This window comes from Hylobates moloch, unplaced genomic scaffold, assembly GCF_009828535.3.
Source record: "Hylobates moloch isolate HMO894 unplaced genomic scaffold, HMol_V3 SCAFFOLD_23, whole genome shotgun sequence".
Classification (NCBI taxonomy): domain Eukaryota; kingdom Metazoa; phylum Chordata; class Mammalia; order Primates; family Hylobatidae; genus Hylobates; species Hylobates moloch.
Genome location: NW_026652298.1, coordinates 37874068 through 37898385, shown reverse-complemented (window position 1 = coordinate 37898385; position 24318 = coordinate 37874068). Strand labels below are relative to the sequence as shown.

The following is a 24318-nucleotide window of genomic DNA, read 5'->3' as shown; positions in this document are numbered from 1 at the left end:
ACGCATTGATGGCAGGGAGAAGCTACATGCTAGGAGAAACGAAACCATGAAGACAGGACAGGCTGCGTAATGTAAAATGAAAATTCGCGGGCCATGTTCTAAAATGATTAAGAATTTCAAGACAGTGACAGCAGAACATTCAGCCACACTCAGGCCCTTCTAAGAGCCAGCCCTGTGCAATTGCATAGCTCACATGGCTTCCATGAAGCAAGCCTCTGATGAAGGAGCCCAAGGGTGACAGTGCTGCCACCAGGGACATCCCCACCTCTGATAGAACTCTCCCCCCTAGGCCAGGCGCCCCATCCCGTCCCCGCCCTGGGATGCAGGACCCAGTCTCTAGACTTCCAAAAGCTGAGCATTTCAGGCTTTGCAGGACAGGTTCTTGGGGAGTCAGGTGGGTCACCCTGAGAGTGTCTCACATCTGCAAGTCCCAGCCAGTCCCCTGGGGCTGCACCTCCTGGGCATTTTCAGCTCTGGGCCCTGCGGGCAGGTGGCGCTGTGTTGTACATGCCAGGCCCAGCATGGCTTCGGTTCTGACTTGAACCCCTCCTTTCTCCCTGGGGCAGGGAATGAGAAGCAGCCAGGGCCACTTCCCAGAATAAACACCCCACCCACAGACAGCCCCAGCTCTGTAGGCTCAGCCAGCCAGCGCCAGTGGAGAGAGATGCTCGCCAGGCCACCGGCTCAGGGTTCATAAGTCATCCTGATCTCACTCCCTCCATCACTCCTGCCTTGTGCCTGGGCCCTGCCCACTGTGGGCTGCTTCATTCATAATAGCTACCATTTGCGGGCTCTTTCTCCCAGCCACGTGCTGCTGGAAGCTTTTTCTGTGCACTTCCCACTGAGCCTCACAGAGGCCGGTGGTGATAGGTACCCTGAGGACTGCGATTCCATAGATGGGGAAACTGAGGCTCAGAGAGGTTAGAGGGCTTGGCCAAGGTCAAGGGCCAGAGGTCTGGATCTGCCACCATTTATCCATTCTGATTCCTGTCATCTCTCCTACATCTACAAGGTACGTCTCAAGGGTTACTTCTTTTTTTTTGGTTTTTTTTTTGTTTTTCTGCTTTTTTAGAGATAGGGTCTCAGGGCCAGGCGCGGTGCCTCATGCCTGTAATCCCAGCACTTTGGGAGGCTGAGGTCGGCGGATCACCTGAGGTTGAGAGTTAGAGACCAGCCTGGCCAACATGGCAAAACCCCATCTGTACTAAAAATACAAAAATTAGGCGGATGTGTTGGCACACGCCTGTAATCCCAGCTACTCAGGAGGCTGAGGGAGGAGAATAGCTTCAACCTGGGAGACAGAGATTGCAGTGAGCCGAGATTGTGCCACTGCACTCCAGCCTGGGTGACAGAGCAAGACTCTGTCTCAAAAAAAAAAAAGAGATAGGGTCTCAGCTGCATATGGTGGCTCACGTCTGTTATGAGACTAAGACAGGAGGATTGCTTGAGCCCAGAAGTTCGAAACTAGCCTGGGTAACATAGTGAGACCCCTGTCTCTACAGAAAATATGAAAATTAGCTGAGTGTGGTGGCACATGCCTGTAGTTCCAGCTCCTTGGGAGGCTGAGGTAGGAGGATCACTTGAGTCTGGGATGTCGAGGCTGCAGTGAGCCGTGATTGCACCACTGTGCTCCGGCCTGGGCGATAGAGTGAGACCCTATCTAAAAAAAAAGAGAGCTTAATAATCTGTTGGAGCCAGGCGCGGTGGCTCACACCTGTAATCCCAGCACTTTGGGAGGCCAAGGCGGGCGGATCATGAGGTCAGGAGTTCAAGACCAGCCTGGCCAACATGGTGAAACCCCATTTCTACTAAAAATACAAAAATTTGCCGAGCGTGGTGGCGTAGGCCTGTAATCCCAGCTACTCGGGAGGCTGAGGCAGGAGAACCTGGGAGGTGGAGACTGCAGTGAGCCGAGATCATGCCACTGCACTCCAGCCTAGTCGACAGAGCAAGACTCTGTCTCGAAAAAAAAAATGAATGGGAACCTAGGTGATGTTCAATAAATATTTACTGGTAAAGGATTAGAGGACCAAGTTCAGCCCCCAAAGTGTATCTATCAGCAATACTCAGGAAGCATTTACAACAGGCCAGGCCCTGGGCAGGACCTTGCAGGGGGAGGGACAAAGCAAACAATATCCCTCTCCTTGGGGATCTTACCGTCTAATAGGGGAGACCATCCTCCCTCCAAGAGGGCCCTACTCTGAGACGAGGATGCCCAGCACAATGGCAGGGAGGGAGGACATGCCTCCAGGCCTGTTGTTCACCTAGAAGGAGAAATGGGGCCTGGCTCTCCTGCAATCGCAGCTGCTGCCTCCTGGAAAAAAAGAACCTAGAGAAAATAGCTCAGAGCCTGGCCTTGTTGGCTGTCTCCACTGCCTGTCTCCCACCTTGCCATCTACCTGATGCCCCAGGGAAGTAGTGGGTTAGAGAGCACAAGCTTTGGATTCAGACTGCAGACACATGGAGACTGCAATCTGGACTATGCTTCGTACTAGCTTATACAACCCTGGACAAGTTAGTGAACTTCTCTGTGCGGTTGTCATGAATATAATGAAAATGTCCAGTAGAGAGAAAGAGCTGGGGATGGCTCACACCTGGAATCCCCGCACTTCGGGAGGCTGAGGCAGGAGGATCACTTGAGCCCAGGAGTTCATGACCAGCCTGGGCAAGATGGTGAGACCTATCTCTAAATATTATTATTATTTTGAGACATATTCTCATTCTGTCACCCAGGCTGGAGCGGCACAATCTCAGCTCACTGCAGCCTCCACTTCCCAGGTTCAAGTGATCCTTCTGCCTCAACCTCCCAAGTAGCTGGGACTACAGGCCAATACACTCGGCTTATTATTATTATTATTTGAGACAGAGTCTTGCTCTGTTGCCCAGGCTGGAGTAGAGTGGCGCTATCTTGGCTCACTGCAACCTCCGCCTCCTGGGTCCAAGTGATTCTCCGGTCTCAGCCTCTCCAGTAGCTGGGATTACAGGCGCACACCACCACGCCCAGCTACTTTTTGTATTTTTAGTAGAGACAGGGCTTCACCATGTTAGGCACGCTGATCTCAAACCCTGACCTCAGGTGATTTGCCCGCCTCGGCCTCCCAGAGTGCTGGGATTACAGGTGTGAGCCAACGCACCCAGCTATTATTATTTTTTTCAGACAGGGTCTTGCTCTGTCACCCGGACTGGAGTGCAGTGGCATGATCATATAGCTCACTGCAGCCTTGATCTCCTGGGCTCCAGCGGTCCTTCCACCTCAGCCTCCCAAGTAGCTGGGATTACAGATGTGTGCCACCAGGCCCAGCTAACTTTTTTTTTTTTGAGACAGAGTCTCGCTCTGTCACCCAGGCTGGAGTGCAGTGGCGCAATCTCGGCTCACTGCAAGCTCCGCCTCCCGGGTTCACGCCATTCTCCTGCCTCAGCCTCTCCGAGTAGCTGGGACTACAGGCACCCGCCACCACGCTCGGCTAATTTTTTGTATTTTTAGTAGAGACGGGGTTTCACCGTGGTCTCGATCTCCCGACCTCATGATCCGCCCGCCTCGGCCTCCCAAAGTGCTGGGATTACAAGCGTGAGCCACTGCGCCCGGCCTGGCCCAGCTAACTTTTTATTTTTTATAAAGAGATGTGGTCTCTTCGGAGGCCGGAGAGGGTGGATCACCTGAGGTCAAGAGTTCAAGACCAGCCTGAGCAACATGGTGAAATCTCATCTCTACTAAAAATACAAAAAATTAGCCGGCACGGTGGTGAGTGCCTGTAATCCCAGCTACTTGGGAGGCTGAGGCAGGATAATCGCTTGAACCCAGGAGGCAGAGGTTGTAGTGAGCCGAGATGTCGCACCATTGGACTCCAGCCTGGGCGACAAGAGCAAAACTCTGTCTCAAAAAAAAAAAAAAAAAAAAAAGTCTGGGGTCTCATTATATTGCCCAGGCTGGTCTCAAACTCTTGGGCTCAAGTGATCCTCCCGCCTTGGCCTCATAGAGTGTTGGGATTACAGGCGTGAGCCACTGTGCCCGGCCCTGTCTCTATTTATACAAATAAAAATAAAAGTAAAAAAATAAAATGTCTGGTAGAGAGAAAGAACTGGTCTGGTGGTGGCTCACACCTGTAATCCCAGCATGTTGGGAGGCTGAGTTGGGAGGCTTGCTTGAGCCCTGAAGTTGGAGGGAGGCTACAGTGAGCTTAGGATAGAGCCATTGCAGTCCAACCTGGGCAAGAGAAGGAGACCCTGTCTCTAAAAAAATTCAGAGAAAAATAAAAAAAGAAAGACTGGTCTGGCTGAGAACTGGAATTTTCTTATTCTTTTTTTTTTTTTTTTTTTTTTTGAGATAGAGTCCTGCTTTGTCACCCAGGCTAGAGTGCAATAGCATGATCTCGGTCCACTGCAACCTCTGCCTCCCAGGTTCAAGCGATTCTCCTGACTCAGCCTCCCAAATAGCTGGAATTACAGGCTCATGCCACTATGCTTGGCTAATTTTTTTTTTTTTTTTTTTTTTGAGACGGGGTCTCGCACTGTTGCCCGGGCTGGAGTGCAGTGGCGCCATCTGGGCTCACTGCAAGCTCCGCCTCCTAGGTTCACACCATTCTCCTGCCTCAGTCTCCTGAGTAGCTGGGACTACAGGCACCCGCCACCACGCCCGGCTAATTTTTTGTATTTTTAGTAGAGACAGGGTTTCACTGTGTTAGCCAGGATGGTCTCGATCTCCTCACCTTGTGATCCGCCCACCTCGGCCTCTCAAAGTGCTAGGATTACAGGCGTGAGCCACTGCTCCCGGCTTAATTTTTGTATTTTTAGTAGAGGCGGGGTTTCACCAAGTTGGCCAGGCTGGTCTCGAACTTCTGACCTCAGGTGATCCGCCAGCCTCGGCTTCCCAAAGTGCTGGGATTTTTTTTTTCTTTTTTTTTTTTTGAGATGGAGTCTCGCTCTGTTGCCCAGGCTGGAGTGCAGTGGCATGATCTCGGCTCACTGCAAGTTCTGCCTCCTGGGTTGATGGCATTCTCCTGCCTCAGCCTCCCGAGTAGCTGGGACTACAGGTACCCGCCACTATGCCTGGCTAATTTTTTGTATTTTTAGTAGAGACGGGCTTTCACCATGTTAGCCAGGATGGTCTCGATCTCCCGACCTCGTGATCCACACCGCCTTGGCCTCCCAAAGTGCTGGGATTACAGGCTTGAGCCATCGCGCCCGGCCGAGTGCTGGGATTGTAAGTGTGAGCCACCGTGCCTGGCCGAGAACTGGAGGTTTCTGGTTAAATCACCCCAACCAAGACCACACAGTTGTTTCTTCACTCTTACTGGTTTTGCAGGAGCCAAACAGCCAAATTTAAGGGGTTTACTGGAGACTAAGCAGACAGCAGCTAATTCCTGGAATTGACAAGCCCTGTGCTGGGCCTGACATCTCCCAGTGATTGCTAACATGTATTGGGAGCGCACCGCATTTACTCATCACAGGAGCCTCAGAAAAGAGAGCTCTTCTTCGCCATTCAGATGTAAGAACCCAGAGGGAGTTGGGGAGCCCATGTCAGAGTTCTTCCTGGGAGCAACATGCAGAAATCTCTCAAAAAGGCGGGGCGCAGTGGCTCACGCCTGTAATCCCAGCACTTTGGGAGACTGAGGCGGGCAGATCATGAAGTCAGGAGTTCAAGATCAGCCTGGCCAACAGGGTGAAACCCTGTCTCTACTAAAAATATAAAAAAAATTAGCCGAGCATGATGGCGGGTGCCTGTAGTCCCAGCTACTGGGGAGGCTGAGGCAGGAGAATAGCTTGAACCCGGGAGGCGGAGCTTGCAGTGAGTCAAGATGGTGCCACTGCACTCCAGCCCGGGCGACAGTGGGAGGCCCTGTCTCATAAATAAATAAATAAATAAATCTCTAAAAAAGACCCTCAGTGGTGAAGTTGCTTCTGGTCAAGTCTCCCTCATGGCACGGAGTCATCTGATTTCTCTGGTCATTTGGTTCAGGTCTGTCTCCCCTGCTGGGGCTGCTTGCCATTTATCCACACTGTGGCACAGGGCTTGGCATCCTGCAAGCACTCAATAAACATTTAAAAAAATTATTATTATTATTATTCTTGCTCTGTCGCCCATGCTGGAGTACAGTGGTGCGATCTCGGCTCACTGCAACCTATGCCTCCCAGGCTCAAGCGATTCTCCTGCCTAAACCTCCTGAGTAGCTGGGATTACAAGCACGTGCCACCATGCCCAGCTAATTTTTGTATTTTTGGTAAGGACGGGGTTTCACCATGTTGGCCAGGCTGGTTTCAAACTCCTGACCTCAAGTGATCTGCCCGCCTCAGTCTCCCAAAACGCTGGGATTACAGGCGTGAGCCACCACGCCCGGCCAATTTTAAAAAATATAATAGAGACTAGGCGGGAGGTGGGGGTCTTGCTGTGTTGCCCAGGCTGGTCTCCAACTCCTGGCCTCCAGGGATCTTCCCACTTCGGCCTCCCAAAGTGCTGGGATTACAGGTATGAGCCACCGCGCCCGACCAATAACCATTTTTGCTAACAGATTTAAACTAGCGTCTCCTGTACCTTTTTTCTACACAACTTGACCCCAGGGCTGCTCTGCCTGCCTGAGGTCGGATGCGGTCGGCTGCAGGGCAGCGATCCGGGCTGAAGCGCAGCGATTCCCACCGCCGGGAGGGGGCGCTCTGCGGGCCTCGGCCTCGGCCCTTCCGGACGCCCGCGCAGGTCGCCGGACCCAGAGAGTCGGCCCTTAATAGCCCCCTCCTGGAAGCGCTAGGTCCCGAAGTTGGCCTTCCCCGGGGGCCCATCTCCCGGCTAATGTTTAACCCGGCCACACTCCAAGTTATCCACACTCAGGAGACCCGGGTGAGGTGAGGGTGGAGGCTGGGGGAGGTCACCTCTAAATCGCCAACTTCTGAGCCTTTGCTCCAGGCAAACGGCCTTCCTACATCCCTTCCAGGTACAACCTACAGCTCCTGCGCACCTACTATGTGCCCATTTCCACAATAGGTCATGAGCACCTAATATGTGTCCATTAGACCAAAACATGAGCATCCATTACGAGTCCACACCTACTACGTGTGTATTCACTCACAACGTCCTGAGCACCTACTATGTGTGCATTCTCTTAAAATACAATGAGCATCGATTGTGTGTCCACATAACCTATGAGCACCTACTATGTGCCAGCCCATAGTACTATGGGCACCAGTACTATGGACACCAGCCCATGAGCACCTACTATGTGCCAAGCCTTGTGCCTGCCAGGGATGCCTTGTGATCAAGAGCCACGTGCTTCAAGCTCTGGAGGGGACCGCAGCATCAAATGCACGAATGAAGACGGACTTAAAACCAGCGTCAGATGCCTCACCTCTAGGGGATGCTGATTCTGAGATGCCTTTTTCGTCTCCTAGGCTCCTCAAGGCCAACTGCGCTGGGAAGAGGGGGTGTCCAACAGCAGGAGGGCTGTTTTTTTGAACTACGATTTGCCAGCATACAGCAGAGCAGCAAGAAGATAACAGGGCGGGGGGCACAGGATTAGCCCAAACAAAACACACTCAAGAACGCCAGTCTGTGGTTCAACACGAAGCAGAAAACAGCTGGGCCGGGTGCGGGGTTTCTCCCTCGCGTGTATCCGCTCACTGCACTCGCTGCCCTGGCCGCGGGCGCCGCGCAGGGTGCTGATGTCCAGGAGGGATCTAGACCTCCCGCGGCGCTAGGGCTAGTGGATGCAGGTGGTCCCAAATGCCTCGACCAAGCTAGGAACCAAGCGGAAGCCCGGATTGCTCGGCATCGGGCCTCGTCATCATTTACCGTGAGGGAAACTGAGACCGAGGGCACGGCAGGGAGTCGCCCGCCGTCTGACCAGCGTGAGGGGTTGCGCCGGGCCCCGAACCCTGGTTTGCGCCGCCCGGCATCGGGATCCGGGACCTCTGCCCGCCGGGCGCTGCCTGCGCGTTCCTGGAACTGGGCTGGGCGGAGAAATCAGGGCCCGCAGAGAGGCATTCCTGCCGCCTTCCCCGCCGCCCGGGGCCGCAGGGGGGCCTGGCCAAGGTGACCCCGCGGGAAGAGGCGAGGGGTCCCCGCCCGCTCCGCCGCCGCGACCTCCTCCATCTTCCCGGTCTGCGGGGCTTTTCCTCTAGGCCCGCGCGCCCGGCCCCCTCCCCGGGCTTCCCCGAGGGCGGGACGTCTCGGGCTCCCCCGCCCCCCCCCCCAGGCCACCTCCCGGCCGTGTCCTAGCGCTGCCCTCGGGCCGGGGGCGGGGCCGCGGGGGGGGTGGCGTGAGGATGGGGCCGAGGAGGACGCGCGCGGCTCGGCGCCCCCCTTCCCTCTCCCACCCCTCCCTCCCGGTGCCTGCTCCTCGCGGCCGCGCCGCCCTCCCTTCCCCCTCCCTCGGCCCAGCGCCGGCTCCCGCCGCCCCCTCCCCCGACGCGCACGCCCCGCCTGGCAGCTGGCGCCCCGGGCCTGGGGCCGCAGCGGTGAGAGGGGTTTTGCTGGGAGGGCGGGAGCGAGCGAGCAAGCGAGGGGAGGGGTGGAGACCGCCCCCCGCGCCCCTCCTCCTCGCCCTCCTCCGCGGCCGCCGGGCCCTCCTCCCGCCGCCTCCCTCCTCCCTCCTCCCGCCCGCCCGCCCTCCCTCCCTCTAAGACATCCCCGCACGGCCCGGCCGCCGCGGCCACCTTCCCTGCCCGAGCTGCAGATGTGGCGGAGCGGCCGGGCGCCGGGCGGCCGTGCCAGGGGAGCCCGCGCCCCGTGAGCCTCGCGCCCCGGCCCCCGCCCGCCCCGGCCCCTCCCCCGCTCGGCTCCCCGCGCGCCCCGACCGCCGGAGCCCACAGCCCGGATCCCGACCGCCCCCGCCGCTGAGGTAGGAAGCCCCCCGGGCGTCGCTCCGTGGGGACCGGGCCGGGGCGGGAGTGGGGGCGCGCCTGTCGCGCTGGGGCTGTGGGGCCCGAGGGTCGCCTCCCCCGCTCGCGTCCGCGCCCCGGGCCATTGTGAGCCCTCGCCGAGGCCCCCGCGTTCGCTCGCTCGCTGGCTCGCGCGCTCCCTCCCTCGCCGGCTCCCCGGTCGGGTCCCTCGAGCTCTCGGTCTTTCTTCTCCCTCCTTCCCTCCCTCCGTCTGGAGGCCCGGCCGAGCAGCGCCTGGGCCCGGGGCGAGCGCAAACTTCAGCTGGGAAGTTGGGCAGCCGCGGTGAGGGGCGTGCGGAGAGGTGAGAGGGGGGCACCCGGAGCCTGGGCATGAAGTTGTCCCGGGCAGCCGCCCCTCCTCTCGGCCGCGCCGGGGCTGCTTCTAGGAAGGGCTTTGGAAGGTGCCTCCTCCCTTGGCCGGGAAAGTCTCCCTCCTGCTGCCCCTCTCAAGCCCGGGTCCTTCCTTGGATGTCGGGAAGGGGCGTCCCTGGGGGGTCAGGACTGGGAGTTTGGGACAAGTCCGGCACTTGTTACTCCCCTGCGGTCTGGGTGGACGCAGGCGAGGGGCCTGGCAGGGAGGAGATGGCAGGGGGGTCCATACTCGCCGGAGGGCGGGTCTGGAGCGGATGGAGGAGGGGGCGAGGCAGGTGCATCCCGAGGGAGGAGATGCACGCACAGCTTCCCCGCTAGCCCCCTGGGATGGGGCTGGAATCCAGGCTGGCACCTGGAGGCCTTGGCATGCTGCCCTGCCCAGCAGGGTACTTGGGCCACAGCAGGGCAGCGTGCAGCCTGTCTGCCTGTCCAGGAGGGCCCGCCCAGCCTGGCCGGAGGGTGGCCGGGAAGCAATGGTTTCAAGGAGTTGCCCAGCCCTGCCCTGGGGCCTGGGAAGCTGGAAGGGATGCTGGGAGGGGCCCTGGGCCCCCAGCCATCACAGCCCAGGATCTTGGCTCTGGAGGGAACGCTTGACACTGAGGGGGCAGCCAGGCCGGCTGGGGACCTGGCCAAGGCCTGGGCTTGGTCTGGGCCATGGAAAGGGCCTGGGCCATGGTTCTCGGAGGCTGGCACCCTGGGTAGTAGGCCGCCATCCTGCGTGTCCTGGCATCCTGGAGGGAAGGTGGGGCCAGCCTGTGGCTGGGGAGGAAGCCCAGAGACACTGTGCTTCAGAGGGCCTTCCAGCCCCCTGGCTCAGGGGAGGGGAAACTGGCCCCTTGGGTCACCCCTCCCCAAGCCCCATTCTGGTGCCACAGTGCCACAGCTGTCCAGGCCCAACCCACACACCCCTCCCGGGTGACCTCGGACCTCCCCCTCTGCTTCTGCTTCTCCCCAGAGCCCAGGCTGGGCCTCCTAGCTGGCCTGGCCTGCACTGGAGGAGGGGCTGCACCTGGGAGGCCCCTCCCGGGACACCCTTTGCCAAGCTCCAGCCTGGCCCATTTTACCGCCCACCTCCAGCTCAACTTGGCCCTGTCTGCAGCCAGCCAAGCAGGAGACAGTGCTAGGGACTTGGGATGGTGTTTTGGGGGGTGTGCGGACCTCTTGGAAGCAACCCTGTTTTTCTTAGCCTTTTCTCCTCCCCCCTCCTTTCCAGAGCTGCCATTAGCGCTGACCCCCTGACCCCCTGTGCCTGCCCGCCCTTCCCTGTCTGTGACCTTTGACCTTTGGTGTTAAATCCCTCCAGCTGGGGCTCTTTGGCCCCTGAGTGACCCTGGCCCAGGCCCCCTGGGGAGTTCTCTCCTTGCTCCTGGCTCTCTACACAGGGACACCTGCCAGTCCCTCCCTCACCAATGGGGAGGGGGTGCCCTGGGAAGCCAGACAGTGAGTCACCCCACTTCCAGGCACTGCTGCTTTTGGGGTCAGTGGCTTCTGGGGATTGGCTGGAGCCCAGTCACAGCCTGGAGGGTGACCGGGGAAAGCCCCTGGCCTGGGAGTCTCCTGCCCTGGGTTCAAGTCTTGGCTCCACTACTAACTTCCAGTGGTCCTTGGGTCAGGCTCCTCCCCTCTCCCGGCCTTGTCTATGAAACCAAGGGGTCAGACCAGGTGAGCTCCCAGAGTCCATGAGAAGCCTGGGTGGAGGGGGGTCGGGGGAGGAGAGAGGGTGTAAATCCAACAAAAGCCAACTCTCAATTATCCGAGGGTGGAGCCCGGATGAATAACTGGATGCCACAGACATCCCAAAACCTCATTGCAAACAATCGTGTGAACTGCGTCCCCCCAAAGCTTTTGTTTCTGAGAAACCCAGCTGTGCCTGGGTAGCCGCAGCGATTTCTTCCCCGCCTGAACTCCCCTTGCAGGGAGGACAAGTAGAGGACTGAGAGTGAACAGGCCGGAGGGAAGACAAAGGTCTCCCAGGGCCCCTTCTCGGGGCCTGGAGGAAGGCCTGGACCCCATTTCCAAGGCCCCCACTCTCCCCTCCACCCTCCTTCCCGTCCTGGCCTTGGCCCCGGGTGGTGGGAGTGTCTTCTCACTACCTAATCCTCTCGGGGTCCGGGCAGCCATAGAGGGGGAAGAATGTGTTTTCCCGGCAACAATTTCCCATGTGTATTTCTAGCCACCCGCTGCACTCGCCTGGAATCTGAAGTCCCCTCTTGGACCAGGGGGTGAGGGCCAGTGCTGGCCAGGGTTTGGGGCAATCTCTGGATGAGGGAGGGTGGCGACAGCTGTGACTGGGGGACCAGATGTGGAGCTCTTGTGGGGCATCTGGGGGGGCTCCTGGGGAGGCAGTTTTGGGGGTCACCTGGCCTGCCCCCCAGCCCCAGAGGCTGCCTCCGAAGGTTCCTGCCTCTAAGGGGAGGCCCGTGAGGCTCCGGCATCTAAGGAGGAAATGGATTCCACGGGAGAGGCCTTGTGCTGGGTGGAATTGGGGCGGGGGTGGCTGCAGAGAAAAGTGTCCCCTGAATCCCTTCCTCTTCTCAGGGCTATAATTGTTACTTTATTTCACAGCAGGTGACCGAGGCCACAGGGGAACCCCGGAAGATCCTGGGTGGTCTTCCCCTCACCCAGATAAATGCCCTTCTCAGGGGTAGGGGGCATCCCCAGCTTGGCGGGGCTGTGTATTGAGCAGTAAGAGACTCTCTCCTTGCTGGCTAGGGGATCTCTGGGACCAGCCGAAAGATGCTCTCCACCCTCTGCCTAAGTTGCCTCCCTTCCCAGGGGCTGTGAAAAGGTCCACAGAGATGGGTTGAGGATGTGTATCTGGGGGTTCACGTCTCTGGGAACGCTCGCCCTGCCCCAGGCTGCTGCCAGCCCTGGGTGTGGGGACCGCAGCCCTAGTGAGTCTCCCGGGACACATCTGCCTCTCAGTGGTTTCTGAGGTGGCCGCCTCCGCCCCACCCTGGTGAATTCTAAGTCAGGCGTGGCTGGGGGCGGGGACTCCGCGCTTCCAACGAGCACCTCTAGTACTCTGCTGGGGGGCCAGGGTGGAGGGCACTGCTTTGATCCCAGGGATTGGAGAGGGATCATGGTGATGATGGTGGCGGGGTCTGAAGGGCACAGCCTGGAGGAGACCCAGGTTTCTCTCCTGGCTCTTGCCTAGCCCCTGGGTGAGGCTGGGCAGGCACAGAGGCCAGGTACTCGCCTTCCACTCCCCCGCTCCCCCAGACGGGCTAGAGGATTCTGGTTAGCTGGTGGCCAGGCTAAGTGGGCCTGGTGGGCATGGAGATGGGAAGTGATTCCAGCTGAGGGGTGGGGGCTTCCCATCTGCTCCAGCGGCCCCTGCTGGGGGATGGGTGGGGCTGAGACTCTTCCAGTTAGATGGCTGGGGGGCGGGTGACTTGGGCTCCTCGTGCCCTTTGTCTTCGGTGCCTGAGAGGCCAGGTAGTGCCCACCGCAGGGAGGGGCCGGCCTGTGAGTGTCACATGTGCGTGCACACGGACTCCAGCCTTGGCAGATGGCTGCCGGGGAAGGGATGGAGACCCAGCCCTGGCCCCTTCCTCCAGTCATGGCCAAGGGCGGGTGGGAAGCCAGCAGAGGCCCCAGGAGACCGCTGAGTGGACTGAGTCAGCCCCCGGCCGGGAGCCTCCGGAAAACAGTCCTGCCCTTCACATGGAGGGTCCCCACCGCTGGCACAGCATGCTCCCAAGGCAGCCTCGCTGGGACCCTGGGAGCCAAGAGGTCATCGGAGGCTGGTGGGGGGGAAACTGAGGCTCTGAGACATTTGAGGGTTTGGCCCGAGGTCACTCCCAATCAGGGAAGAACAGAGGGAAACTGGAGTCTGGGGCTGTCTGGCCCTGACCCCTGAAATGTCGGTTCAGCCTGGGCATCCCCCCAGCTCCACTCCTGCCCCCACGTCCACTGCAAGGGCATGATGGGGACCGATGTGTCTGGAAGAAGCCTCTCCCCTTCCCTGCATCGTCTGCCTGGGGCTGTCTAGCAAGTCCCGGCCTGCCTGGGCCAGTTCTCCCGTGGGCCACTCCCGCCTTCATCCAGAGCCCCCATTCCCCACCCCAACTTCCAGGCAGACTGACTCTGAGCTGGGATGTCCCCTCCCCGCAAGGCTGTAGGGGCCTCCATTCTCCTCCCTATTCTGAAGTCCCCCCAACCCTGTGCTGGTGCTCGTCTCCCTGCCAGCCCCGGCCTCCCCCAGCACCCCCCAGAGCACCTAGTGGTCACCCTGCTTGGTTCTAGGGACGCTGGGCCCCAAGGGCCTGGAGCCACCATGCCTGGCAGATCCTGCTGGTGGGTGTTCCCCTTTGGAAGGAAAAGGACCTCGATGGCTTTGGAGGCTGTCCCCGGCTTCTGGACTTGCTTTCTTCCAGAGTAGGCGAGCAGAGAGGGGCGGGTGGCTGAGGAGGAGGGCATGGGCTGGAGTCCGGTGTGTGCAGTGCCCTGCTGGGCCTGATCTTGCCCAGCTGTCTGGGGCTGGGGGCCAGGGCTGGGCGGGCGTGGCAGGAGATGGAGCTGGGGGGTATCTGGGCCCTTCCCGCCATCCCAGCTTGCCAGGGTGGTTCCTAGGGGCCACCCCACCCTTGTCCAGCTCTGTTCCTGGGTCCCTTGCCTGGGACAGGGAGAAAGAGGCATCTGTGTCAGGAGGACCAGCCCCTCCTTCTAGCCTTGACCTTGGGCAAGTCACATTCCTCTTTGGGCATGAACCCCCCCATACCTACCCCTCCCCTCCTCACCTGGGGGTAAGGGCGGGCATGTCTGTCGAGTGAATGAATACATGAATGAGATGGACTCATTCGCGGAGTGCCAGGTGTTGGGATATGTGAAGGGCAGGTGCCACTGTGCCACGTAAGGTGAGTGGTTGGGGTTGTTGGAGCTTCGGTTGTCCTCTCAGCAGGCCCCTCCTATGGATGGGGAAACCCAGGCCTAGTTTTCTCATTCTGGGTTCCCTGCCCCACTGCCCAGTTCACTCTGGTGGAAGGGGTGGGCTCCATGCCAGGGGCCGTGGGAACTGGGGCAGGGGTCTGCTGGTGAGGCCTTCTCTTCAGTAGACACAGTGGGTCTGGAGCTGCCCGGCATCCCAGACGTATCCTGGCCCACTCCTAGGCTCCCTTCTTGGAAGGAGGCTCTGGATGCCAGGGCCAGTGGGAGGCCTGGGGCTGAAGGTCGGGGGTGTGTACACCACACCGTGCACAGGTGACATTGTGGCTTCAGTGATGCATTGGCAAGGACTTGGACCCGGGACAGCCTGCCTCCAGCAGGGGTGGACAGAGGCAGGTCTTTGCCCAGCAGGCCCTCGGGTACCTGGACCCACAGCCCATGTGCAGCTCCAGAGACTGAGGTTGAGGAGGGTGAACCAGGGAGCACTTGGAGGAGGCAGCAGAAGGGGATGGTGGCTGGAGGAGAACAGGGGGGCATGGATGGTGGTGAGGGAGGAGCTGGCGCCTGGGAGCATCAGGTTCCCAGGGGGCAGGGGATCCTGAGGAAGGGGGTGCCAAAGGAGAGGGCCTGGGGCAGGAGGCTCTGGGCTGAGAGAGCAGGTGGCACTCTTCTGTGTAGAGTACTCTGTGGCTCCCCAGTGCCCTCTGGGTTCTGTCCCAGCCTCTCTGAGGGGCCGCTTTCTCTCCTGCCCCCTCCTCTACTCCATGACTGGCAGGGTCACTGCAGATTTGCCGGGCCATGCCTCTGGTCCTCTGCGGCATTGGGCTTTGGGGTCTGCAGGCGAACCCAGCTGTGCCCCTTGCTGGCTCTGTGACAGTGGCAGGTTTCCCCACATGGAAAATGGGAAAAATGGCATCTGTTCGCGGGGTCATCAGGGCGATGGACCGTGTGCAGCGGGCATGCTGACTGGGCACCGGCCCGCAGGGCTCCCACCACCCCAAGGCTCTTCACCCCATGTCCATGAGGCTGACTCGGATCTGTGCCCGACCCCCTGCAGGAGCAGCGCTCCGACACTGTTTCTCCCACCCCACCTTGGTCGGGGCACCCTCAAGGTCCGGCTCGATCTAGCAGGGCCTGGCGTTGGAATGCATGAATGTGTGGTTGGAGAACCGAGGCAGGAGGGCAGGCCAAGGTCCACCGCCCGCCTTACCCATTCCTGCTCTGGGAGTTGGCGGGTGCCATTCCCAGTGGACCTGGTACCTGGCCCCGGGCAGGGGAGGCGTGGACCACAGGCATGCCCCCCACCCCCCAGGACTTAAGAGTTCCTTGTGGGATCTGCCTGCAGCCAGGCGTGGCTTGGGAGGCGTGGTGTTTCCTTCCCTCTGGGGACCGGGCCTCATCTCTGCTCTCCCCCATAAGCCAAGGCTCCTGAGTCCTGGCCCCGACACTGGGGCAAGGGGTTACTGTCATGTCCTGTGTGTGCCACATTTGTGCACAGGTGTCTGTACATCCGGGGGTGCTGTGGGGCCTGTTCACGTCCTGTGCGACACTGGCCCATCCCTTTGCTGGCCCCAGATAGCTCTGGCTAGGTCTGCCGAGAATGGCAGTGCTGCCTGGCAGGGCCTGGGCTGTCTGTGCCCCAGCCTTGCTGGGCTTGCATCCCTGTCTCGCTCCCTGGTGCCAGCCCCTCCCAGGGATTTGGGTGGCAGGGCCCAGTGCTCTGGTCCCCTCCCCTCCCAGCCTGGGTGGGTGGGCAGGTGTGGGGGCTGCGGGGCGGGCTTTCCTCTGGCTGGGGCCCAGGTGCAGGCGGTGCTCATAGCTCCAAGCACCCCCCCAAAGCTGGGCAGACAGGAAAATACCAGACATAGTTGTGCAAAGGTGCAGCAGCGGGCAGGCAGCGGGGGGTGGAGGCCGCTGCAGCAGGGGCCCTGAGCCACCAGGATGGGGAGGCCTCTGAGCCAGGCCGGCCCTGCAGCTGGACTGCCATGGCCATCTGTGTTAGTGTGCGTGTGTGTGCCGGGGCTCCCGGAGCCCGGTGTCACCCTCCCTGCTGGCATTGGAGAAGGAAGTGCATCTAGTGGGGCATCTCCTAGGAAGCCCGGGCTGGTGCGGGGCAGGGAAGCTCTCCAGCCCGTCTTCCAGCTTCAGCTCTGCCTGAATTATCTGGGTGACCTTGGCAGGCCCAAGTTGCTGTGCAGGGCACCCCCAGCCTAGGGCCGGAAACAAGAATCCTCTGGGTTACCAGTAGCTGGCACCTTCTTTATGGCAGGCATGGGGACAAGGCCCTCCCTTGCAGGATGCCCTGATTCCCAGGAACCATTGCTGTGGTTCCTGTGTTACCTACAAGGAAACCAAGGCTCAGAGACAGCAGGGCCCTTCTGAGTTCCCACAGCCAGGGGTGGCACAGGGGGCTGTAACCAGGCAGCCTGGCCCTGGGGCACACTCTGTGAACACGCAGAAACAAGATCCCTGGCACGTCCCATCTTCAGGTGCTTTCCCGAGGACCCCATGGCAGAGAGCAGAGGTCAGCCCTGGCTGGGTCACCTGGGGCCCTTTGTGCTCCCACCTGGGCGGGGGGCGGGGGCTCTGCCCTCCCAAAAGGTCTGGGGGTGCTGGCTGAGTGCCCCGTCTTGGGAGGGGGAGGGGCTGCCTACTGAGCTAAAGGTTCCCAGGGACGGTGAACCCCCCACTCTTCCAGGAAGTGCCGCCTGCCCTGGCCCCTCTCCTGGGATCTGCTGGGCCAGGCCTCAGGATAAGCTCCTCCCTCCCCAGCCCTGGGAGGAGGCCTCTCTGCGGCCAGCTCCTTCCAGGGTTGATCAGGCCTCCCCGGGGCCTTCTAGTGCTCTTTCTTTGATGCAGTTGGGCTCTGGAAGGTGGTTAGGGTCAGCTGTGGTCACTCCCCAGGATCGAAGAAGCCTGAGGTTCTTTGAGGGGCAGAGGCTTGTTTAGGGGGCATGTTAGCTGGCTGGCGGCAGAGCCCAAGTTCTCCTGGTTGGGGGTGAGACTGCAGTGGCGTAGAGGGGATGGCCAGTCCCCACTCAGCTGCCCTCACAGCGGTAGACGGGCCAAAGGCTGTGGACTCATGCACACTGGCGACAATTCATTCAGCACGTTTTATTAAGCACCTACTATGTGCCAGGCTCTGTTCTCCGTGCTGAACATTACGGACGAATGAGAAGCACTCAATAATGATTGGATGTGCAGCACTGCATTGGTTTCTCCCTGAAACCCAACATGGGGGTCCTGTATAATCCCATTTGGGATGAGGGGGATGAGGCTCAGACTGAAGAGATGCAGAGGGAGCAGCAGAGCCGGGTGGGGCCCCAGGTTTCGTGCCTGGTTCTGCTGCCTGGTCAGGAAGGGGGGGCCCTGAGAGGACGAGGCCTCCTGCCTGGGGCCCCCAGCAGGCCCTGCCCCTGCCCTCCAGCCCCTGCTGCTGGGCGGCCAAGGAGGGTGGAGCTCTTGGCCAGAGCAGGGAGCCGCAGCTGGTTCCCAGGAATTCGGGGCTGTGGGGCCGTTTGCTTTGGCAGCAGATCTGCCCTCGGCTCTCCAAGCCTCCTGGTTGGCCCCCCACCCCAGCCAGCCCCTCCAGCGCCCACCCACTGCCTGCTCTGCTGTCCCTCCTAGCCCCACAAGTCCCTGAGCGGGGAGGGGGTACCAAGCCTGAGCCCCTGGCATAGGAAGGGCCAATGGTGAACATGGCTTCTGGACTTACCTGGGGTCGAAACCCAGCTCTGCCATGGACAAGCTGTGTGACCTTGGATGGGTCACTTCACTCCCCTGAGCCTCAGTTTTTGCATCCATAAAATGGGGATGAAACGGCAGCTGCCTTCACAGGAGAGGCATGCCTGTCCGCACCTGGCTGTGGATACTGTCCTCATGCTGCTTGCCCGTGGCTTCCAGTTGTGGGTTTGCCACCTACTTGTGCAGCCCGGGCTGGATGCCTCCCCCTTCAGCCCTCAGTTTCCCCATCTGTAAGACCAGAGTGCTGAAGTGATGGTTCCAGTAATAGACTCAGGGACACCCACAGACCAGGGCTTCGCTGACTGGTTCAGGAGTGACCAGGGACCCACTTCCTCTTCTGTTAAATTAGAAGACCATGGGCTGGGCGTGGTGGCTCCTGCCTGTAATCCTAGCACTTTGGGAGGCAGAGACAGGAGGATGGCTTGAGTCCAGGAGTTCGAGACCAGCCTGGATGACACAGTGAGACCCCCATCTCTGCAAAATAAAAAATTTAAAAATTAGCTGGGTGTGGTGATGGTGCACCTGTGGTCCTAGCTACTCTGCAGGCTGAGGCAGGAGGATCTCTTGAGCCTAGGCTGCAGTTAGCTATGATCACGCCGCTGCACTCCAGCCTGGGAGACACAGCAAGACTCTGTGTCTTAAAAAAAAAAAAAAAAGGCCAGGCTTGGTGGCTCACGCCTGTCATCCCAGCACTTTGGGAGGCCGAGGTGGGCAGATCACGAGGTCAGGAGATTGATACCATCCTTGCTAACACACGGTGAAACCCTGTCTCTACTAAAAAAATACAAGAAAAAAAATTAGCCAGGCATGGTGGCGGGTGCTTGTAGTCCCAGCTACTCGGGAGGCTGAGGCAGGAGAATGCCGTGAACCTGGGAGGCAGAGCTTGCAGTGAGCTGAGATCGCGCCTCTGCACTCCAGCCTGGGCGACAGAGTGAGACTCTGTCTCAAAAAACAACAACAACAACAAAAAACAAAGGTGACCACGTAGACTTCTGAGAGATGCATCTTGAGGCCTTGTCCTCAAGTCCTCAGCTAAATGGCCACTGCTGACCGAAAGGGCACTCGCAGGACACTCCAAGGCAAGGGGTGTCCCTCACATTGCCCTTGACAAAACTGCCACGCTGGTCACTCACCTGACCCCATGCTGCTGGGAGCGGGGCAGGGATGCAGCCCCATTTTACAGAGGACCCGCTTCCTTCTGCAAAGAGACCAAGTGGTTCTCAGGGTGGGTGCACACAGCCCCCCAGTGCACCCTGCACCTCCACAGGCCCAGGGCCTGCCAGCCACCCTCCCCGAAGCAGGAAAGGAGGAGCTTTTTTTGTTGTTTTCTGAGACAGGCTGGAGTGCAGTGGTGTGATCTCGGCTTACTGCAGCCTCAAACTTCCCAGGCTCAGGTGATCCTCCCACCTCAGCCTCCCCAGTAGCTGGACCACAGGTCCCTGCTTCGACGCCCAGCAATTTTTTTTTTTTTTCCGAGATGGAGTCTCGCTCCGTCGCCCACGCTGGAGTGCAGTGGTGCGATCTCAGCTCACTGCAACTTCCGCCTCCCTGGTTCAAGTGATTCTCCTGTCTCAGCCTCCCGGGTAGCTGGAATTACAGACACCCGCCACCAGGCCCAGCTAATTTTTGTATTTTCAGTAGAGACAGCGTTTCGCCATGTTGGCCAGGCTGGTCTGGAACTCCTGACCTCAGGTGATCCGCCCTCGGCCTCCCAAAGTGCTGGGATTACAGGCATGAGCCACTGCGACGGGCCACCCAGCTGATTTTTGTATTTCAAACGGGATTTTTCCATGTTGCCCAGGCTGGTGTAGACCTCCTGCACTCAAGGGATTCTCCTGCCTCGGCCTGCCAATGTGCTGGGCTTACAGGCGTCAGCCACCGCGCCTGGCCTAGAAGGAGCTTTATTCAGAGCAGGACTCCAGCCAGCTCCCTATTAGCCTAGTGATCTCAAGCCTCAGTTTCCCCATCTGTGAGACCGGGAAAATGACAGCAGCTACTGACTGCCAGGCAGGGTTGTAGAGGGCTCAGTGAATCCATGGACAGATGGGCCTGACACGTGGTCAGTACCTGATGGTCCTTTACCCCTTCTGGTGTATGACCCACCCCAGGCCAAGGGGCCCTGGAAGAGACTGTCTTTTCCAGGCCTTAGTTTCCCTGAGTGTGCTGGGTCGCCCCGTGCCTTCCAGTAGGGAGGGTGGGGACAGTGGCCGGCCCCGCCTGCCGGGGCGGGATCCTTGGCTACCTGGCCTGGCCGGGGACTGCGGGCGGGGGGCCGGGTGGCTCCGCCAGCGCAGCAGCTGGGGGCCGTCTGCTCCGGCTGCGGGCGGGCACACAATAGCAGCCATTGTCTCGGCCGGGGTGGCGGGGGGCCCGCCCAGCCCACCCTCCGGGTGACCCCCGCTCTGGGGGGGTGGGAAGGGCCGGGCGCGGTCCCCCGAAGCCCCCGCCGCCCCGGTGGTCCCCGCGGCCGCCCCCGCGCGCTTCCTCCCTCGCCGCAGCCGCTTCCTCCCGCTAGCCCCGCTCTAATTAGTTCCTTTTGCAGCTGGAGGAGCCGCTCAGCGGCCGGTTCCGCGACCACCGCGGCGGCCCCCACCCCCCCACCGACACCCCCAGCCCTCGCCCCAACCCCTGGGCCCTTGCGTGTGGGGGCGCTGCCGTGGGCGCATCCCGGGCTGGGTGCTCGAGAGACGCGGCCCTGGGCTCTGTGCACCCTCCACGCTGCGCCGTCCCACCAGGGGGGAAACTGAGGCACGGAAGGCTCCACCAGGAGGCGCAGAGGGGCGTGGGGCCGGCGGGCCTTGCGCTGCGCCCGGGGAGCATCCACAGGGTGCCCCCACCTGACCGAGAGCCGGCTCCTGCCCTCGGAACCCCGCAGTACCCCGGGCCTCCGGCTGAGCTTGTCCAGAGCCAGGCTGTCAGCCTCACGCTGGGGAGAGCCACGGCCACCCGCTCATGGGCACTCACTCAGGGTTCCCAGGTTGCAGGCCCGCTGCTCCCCGCTCTGGGCCTCCGAGGCTTTCAGGAGAGCAGGAACCTGGCTCTCGCCTGCCCCCTTCACCCAGCCGGGAACAAAGCACAGAGCAGAGCCCAGAACTGGCTGCTGCCGGTCGGGGCGGGGGTGGAAGGGGAGGCTTTAAGGCTGGCCAAGGTCAGGACTGAAGCAGGGTCACTGACCGTCTCCCCTCTGGGGTGGGGCCTCCATAGGAAGAAAAACTCTGGGTGGGGAGGGCCTGGAACGGGGATGCTGGGAGGTGTAGGGCTGGGGGCAGCTCCTTCCTTTCCCGGGGGTGGAGACCTAGGCCCTGTGCCGGGGTCTGGCCTGCATTGGAATGAACCCCTGCCTCCCTGGCAGGACCCAGTGGCAGGAATTGTGTGGGGGTGCCCCTGGGGACTGGGCTTGCTGATGAAGGGAGGTCATTGGAGTCCTCCCTCTGGCTTTGGGCCGTGTGGCTGGCCCCACCTGGGGAGACAGGCTCCTCCTGGGGAAGTGTCCCCTGCAGGCCCTAAGAACAAGGTGACTCAGGGCCCCTGGCTCCCCCGAGTCCCCATCTGTCCTGGGAAGGCAGTGGGGCAGGTGCCAAAGGATGTTGCTTAGGCAGCGCTGCCAGTTGAGTGTCCCCGTCAGCTGGAATTCCCAGTTCCCAAACCATCCTGCCCTTGTGGTCCCGTTCTCCGGAAGGGTGGGGGTGGGGGTGAGGACAGAGGCTGTGGTGAGGCCTGTGGCCCTGGGCCAGCCAAGGGACCAGGCCACCAGCCCTTCCTGGCTCCTGAATTCTTCATCAGCATAAATATTTACTTCCTTCCTCCCCATCCAGGCTCCCAGCACAGAGGAGCTTCGGGGAGGCTGGACTGCGCCTGTGTCTAAAAATAAACAGGTAGCAGGACGATAGACACACAGATAGACAGATGGAACTGGCAGGGGTTCAGGCAGAGGGCAACTCCCTGTCCAGCCAGAGAAATGGTGGAGGGGACCCTGGTCCATCCATCACTGTCACCCACCCACCTGCTAGCGGGGGTGTGGTCCCTACCCCACCGCATCTCTGGGAGCCTCTGGCCCATGCATGGCCTGGGAGGCAAATTCAAACAATCTGACGGCTCCAACAGGGGCGAGTCGCAGACCTAGGTTCCACGGCCTAGCACAGCTGCCCTGACTCTGATGTTGCAGCCTTGGGAGAGGTGGGCAGCCTCCCTGTGCTGAGACCCCTGTATCAGCCATGTTGGGGTGGGGTCTTGGGATGTATCCCTAGAAGCAGACGATCTCCAGTGAAGGGACCGTTTTATGCCCTACTTGCTTGGAGAGTCAGGGCAGAAGGGGAGGACGTGGGAGCTGCCTTCCTGTCCTGCCCTGTGGACAGCATCGGGGCAGCTCTCCCCACTCACAGGCCATGCTAGCCCCCAGGGAAACACACAGGGGCATATCCAAAGTATTTCACCATGTGGTAGTTATGTCCACCATGGCTGCCCTTTGGTATTGAGTAAAGACCCCAATACCGCGAAAGACGGGATCTCACAGTGTGATTGTGTGGCAGTTAGATTTTCAAGTTGTAATAATCCCAATGAACAAACGCAAGGAAATGTCGTGTTTAACCGCTTAGGAAAAGATTGGTGCTCTGAATGTGAAGTTTGGGTTTAGAATGAAGCGTTGACCTTGCTCTTGGGTCGGTGGATACTGTTAAATCATTTGCATGTGAGGAAAATTACACCAGATGGGGCGAGGTGGCTCACACCTGTAATCCCAGCACGTTGGGAGGCCGAGGCGGACAGATCACCTGAGGTCAGGAGTTTGAGACCAGCCTGGCCAACATGGTGAAACCCTGTCACTACTAAAAATAGAAAAATTAGCTGGGTGCAATGGTGTACGCCTGTAATCCCAGCTACTCGGGAGGCTGAGGCAGGAGAATCGCTTGAACTCGGGAGGCAGAGGTTGCAGTGAGCCCAGATCGCGCCACTGCACTCCAGCCTGGGTGACTGACAAACTCCATTTCCAAAAAGAAAACGAAAATTAAACCAGTGAGAAATTCTAAGAAAAATGATGAAAATTACAGCATGGGAAGTTATACCAAAATAATATCATCTCCAGTAAAAAATAATTTCTACATATTTATATGTTAACCCCCAGATAGAGCTGGTCAACACCAACCCTGCCCCAGCCGGCAGGGCCAGGCCACAATCCCCAGCTGCCCCCTGGTGGCGGCCCAGCGCCCTGGGGCTCCCTGGCTTGCGACGCCTCTCCTCTAGGCCTCTGCAGGGAGGGAGGTGGGGCCCCTGGCTGTGCCCACTTCCTCGGTTTGCCTGGTGCGAGTTCCTTGGAGGTGAGCGTGGCTGCCTGCTGGCCATTTCAGAGGATGCTCCTTGCCCCCTGGCCTGGTTCTAGATCTTTGGGGTCAAACAGGGTGGGAGTCCGGAGCATGGCTCCTGCTCTGTTAGAAATGGCTGTTAGGACTCGGCTAGCCAGTTCCTGGGAGATCTGGCTTCAGGCCTTGAATCTTGTTGGGAACAGGCCCCCCCAAAATCTGGCTGTAAACTAGCCCCAAAACTGGCCATAAATAAAATCTCTGCAGGGCTATGACATGTTCATGATGGCCATGACGCCCACGCTGGAAGGTTGTAGGTTTACCAGAATGAGGGCAAGGAACACCTGGCCCACCCAGGGCGGAAAAACCGCTTAAAAGCGTTTTTTTGTTTGTTTGTTTTTTTGAGACAGAGTCTTGCTCAGTCGCCCAGGCTGGAGTGCAGTGGTGCGATCTCAGCTCACTGCAAGCTCTGCCTCCCGGGTTCATGCCATTCTCCTGCCTCAGCCTCCCAAGTAGCTGGGAATATAGGCGCCTGCCACCGCACCTGGCTAATTTTTTGTTGTTGTTATTTAGTAAAGATGGGGTTTCACCGTGTTAGCCAGGATGGTCTCTATCTCCTGACCTCGTGATCCCCCCGCCTCGGCCTCCCAAAGTACTGGGATTACAGGCTTGAGCTACTGCGCCCAGCCAAAGGTGTTCTTAAACCACAAACAATAGCATGAGCGATCTGTGCCTTAAGGACACGCTCCTGCTGCAGATAACTAGCCAGACCCATCCCTTTATTTCCCATAAGGAATACTTTAGTTAGTCTATAATCTATAGAAACTATGCTTATCACTGGCTTGCTGTCAATAAATACGTGGGTAAATCTCCGTTAGAGGCTCTCAGCTCTGAAGGCTGTGAGACCCCTGATTTCCCACCCTACACCGCTATATTTGTGTGTGTGTGTCTTTAATTCCTCTAGCGCTACTGGATTAGGGTCTCCCGACTGAGCTGCTCTTGGCAAGTCTGATAGTTCTTCCTCTTCTGAGCTCTGCGATCTGAGGCGATGCCTCTAAAAGACTGAGTTTCGCCAAGTGTGGTGGCTCAGGCAGGTAATCCCAGCGTTTTGGGAGGCCAAGGCAGGAGGATTGCTTGAGGCCAGGAGTTCGAGATC

At 59.6% G+C, this 24318-nt stretch overlaps 1 protein-coding gene across 2 annotated transcripts in view; it reads left to right on the top strand.

Annotated features, from left to right (window-relative positions):
* The first annotated feature begins 8355 nt into the window (after window positions 1–8355).
* Window positions 8356–24318, top strand: part of GLIS2 (GLIS family zinc finger 2) — a 23766-nt gene continuing 7803 nt past the window's right edge. The window contains exon 1 of one of the 2 annotated variants that reach the window (XM_032144828.2): window positions 8356–8825. The gene's annotated coding sequence lies outside the window, so the exon portion shown is untranslated. Of the gene's footprint in view, window positions 8826–23693; window positions 24257–24318 lie in introns of those variants that run through there. The other variant, XM_058434145.1, reaches the window with a different exon arrangement.